Consider the following 3,387-nt stretch of genomic DNA (forward strand, 5'->3'; position numbering starts at 1 on the left):
AAAAGGCTCCAATAGCAGCTATGAGGTCGCCCAACTCATGGCAAGACATGGCGAGCCTTTTTCAGATGGAGACCTCATAAAACACGGCCTCGTTAAAGTCACCGAAACAACGTGCCCGGAAAAAGTGCAGGACTTCAACAACGTCAGCATGTCCAGAAATACAGTTGTGCCACGCACTGAAGACTGTCAGCCAACATTAAACTGCAACTGTCTGATAAAGCTGTGCTTTTGATTTTTACTCCATCGCATGCGATCCGAGCACCGATGCCACAGACGCCGCACAGCTGCTAATTTTTTTTTTTTTTGCGGGGAGTGGACGAGAGCACGAGCACTTTAGGTGAGTAAAAATATATTCCACAGTACCCGTGTGTTAATAAGCATGCATGTGCAGGTACACATGCTTCAAATATCAATACTGCGCATCAATTCTGTCACTACCCTGCTTTTGCGCACCACTTTCTTATATGCGTTTTTCTTGTTAACACACAGAGTACACACCGCTGTGCACAGCGCACGCACACGCAAAGTCAGCTGATCTCATCTGATGCAGATCTGCTCCTTGGTCAAGTGGCATTTGTCCGGATTTTCGGCACGAGTGGCGTCGGATCAGCACCGCAGCTGGATGGCCTGATTTACACCCAGCGCAGCTGATACTCACCAGAATAATTTACTAAAATTATATGGACTCCTGTTATTAAGTCCAGTTCAGTCTGTTAATGTTGATAACGGTTTCAAACGAACGTTAACAGGTGTGTTGCTAAGCCTAAGAACTTAAATAACAAGCTTGAAATGTCCCCGTCCCATTTTCCCCTTTATTGTTTTTTCTCTGTGATGTAAATCTTCTGTCCAAGAAGAAATCTGCTGCTGTTCTGAGAATGAGCTACCAAAGCTTTTTCTGAATAAATCAATAAAGATCCATTTATGGAAAGCTGTGATGAAGGCAGTTTTGTCTTTAATTATATTCAACAATATAACACATTTGACCACTTTTAAGTGATTTTTCTAACTTTAATACACTACAGTTAAGGTTATATACCTAATTTCTAGTAAGTGGCCCAGCCCCTCCTATATTTTTATGTATGTGGCCCTCAGTGAAAAAAGTTTGGACACCCCTGGTTTAGAGGCTTGCATTAGAGCGCTTTGGTGCTTGGGCATCTTTTATTTAGCATGGTTGTACCATTGTGAATGTAGCTATATAAATACGCTCAAGAGTCTATCGTATGTTTGTCATGCAACTAAAAATTCGAAAATATATTTTTAAATCAGTAACTTTGCAAATTTAGAGGATTTGTTTTCGGACAACATATGTGTCACATTTTAAACAGGGTTTGAATAATCAGCACTGACACACAGACATTTATGCGCTGGGTATAACAGACATGCTTACTGTGTGAAAGGCCTGCTGATGTCTTGGAGCAGAGAAACACGCTGCATTGTTGCTTTTCTCTGTTGTATAAGCAGCGCCCGTAGGTCAGAAACGCTGTGTGCGGGTAGCAAAGGCAGCTCCAACGCACATCCAGGCATCCGTCTGAAAGAAAGGTGTCGCTGCAGCTAGGCTGTCAGGATAGTCAGGCTTAGAGCTGGGCGATATAAGATTTTTTCATATCACGATATGTTTTTTTCATCTCAGGCGATAACGATATATATCACGATATAAGCCAAATAACTACATTTGTAAGATTTAAATGTGCCGTTGCTCACAAGTAAAATGTGAAATAATCAGCAGCTTGTTTTAATTAAAATATTTATTTCCCATAATAAGTTCAACAGGGCAGATGTACTTAAGGAACATGAGACTTCAGTTTCAGATAAATAAAGGCAAATATTGCAAACTACACAAAAGGCAGCCGCTAAAGCGTTTAAGTTTCAAAATACAACAAACAAAACAGACTAAATTGTCAATTCCACTTAGAAACAAAATATTAATTCTAAAAATAAATCTTAGTTTGTTTTACAGAAGAACAGACAAAATTGACTAACTTTTGTCAATATCAAATAAACTGAGAACTAAAAGGAAATTCTCAGTCTCTCCTTGTTGTATAGCTTAGCTTTTCAAACAGTTTTAACAGTTACTTTAGTCTGACAAAAGCCGAATGACGAATTAGCGCTTTCAGTCAGAGATTGAGCATGCACCGCTTTATTGTATTTCCAGACTTGCTTTCGGCACAATTTACAGTGCGCTACTCTGTTTTTGTCAGACTTGAAATAGCCGAAATACCTTCACACTACGGAACTTCTGTGGCCCTTCCGTTCGACAAGCTCTCCGGAATTGGAACCATCATCTGTTTTTTCTTCGGTAACCTTCGCTCACGCTCTCGGTTGATTTTTCTCTAGTCGGCAAACTCATTTCCTTCATTACCCGGGCTGCACGGCTGCAAAAACAAATACACATGTGCGCCTTGGCGCTTGTGCTGTACGTAACAAGTCACGTGATGTGACGCTGCGGCTGTGATTGGTTCGGCTCTGCGCTACTTAATTTGGATTGGCTGTTCTGTTTTTTTTTTTTCTTTAAGAGGACAAGAGAGATGAGGCCTATCGCAATAGTTTAATTTTTCTATCGAGAAAAAGTTATTTCGCAATACATATCGTTATCGTTTTATCGCCCAGCTCTAGTGCTACAGTGCTAGTGTGGCTATGTGTGAATATGTGTTTTTTAGAGGTATCACAAGAAAAGTTTATTTCTAAAGGGATACATGTTGTTTGTGGCAGTCTGTTTGAAACTATTAGCCTCTGTGTGTTTCAGAGCACTAAAGAAAAAGTAAAATACCCCTAAACTAGCTAAATTAAATCATCTATGTCTAAATAACAGAGCGCTGAGACCTATACAATCCTTAAAAACAGTTTAATTAAAACACATAATGGTTTCATTAAATAAAACGCTATTAAACACATGTGAACTCATATGACCCCCGAACTCACATGCACGAGCAAAGCCACCTGCTACAGGGGGACACGCACGCGTACGTGCACTCACATTGACGCGCAGGGGGAAAGGGGAGGGGGTGTGGGATGGGGTGTGTGTGTGTGTGTGTGGTGGGGCAAAAAAGGTATAGCTATATTACTACCAATGTATCCTCAGCAGCAGAGGTGAAACTTGCTCTGCCTTCTTGGGGCGTCCTCATGTGAGCCAGTTTATCATAGCGGTTGATGATTTTTGCGACTGCACTTGGGGACACACTCAAAGTTTTAGCAATTTTCCAGACTGACTGACCTTCACTTCTAAAAGTAATGATGGACTGTCGTTTCTCTTTACTTAGCTGAATGTTTTTTTTGCCATAATATGAATTCTAACAGTTGTCAAATAGGGCTGTCAGCTGTGCACCTGTGTGTATGTTGTCACAAACACTGGAAATGCCTACAACCCGTCCTCAGGTAATAACACTGAAA

The 3,387-nt window shown here is 40.8% G+C and overlaps 1 long non-coding RNA gene across 1 annotated transcript; it reads left to right on the forward strand.

Annotated features, from left to right (window-relative positions):
- The first annotated feature begins 302 nt into the window (after positions 1 to 302).
- Positions 303 to 708, forward strand: LOC112848082 (uncharacterized). Its single transcript, XR_003222027.1, has 2 exons — positions 303 to 337; positions 490 to 708. It is a non-coding gene; the product is annotated as an uncharacterized LOC112848082 (long non-coding RNA).
- The last annotated feature ends 2,679 nt before the right edge of the window (positions 709 to 3,387 follow it).

The sequence above is a fragment of the Oreochromis niloticus genome, linkage group LG10 (assembly GCF_001858045.2).
Source record: "Oreochromis niloticus isolate F11D_XX linkage group LG10, O_niloticus_UMD_NMBU, whole genome shotgun sequence".
Classification (NCBI taxonomy): Eukaryota; Metazoa; Chordata; class Actinopteri; order Cichliformes; family Cichlidae; genus Oreochromis; species Oreochromis niloticus.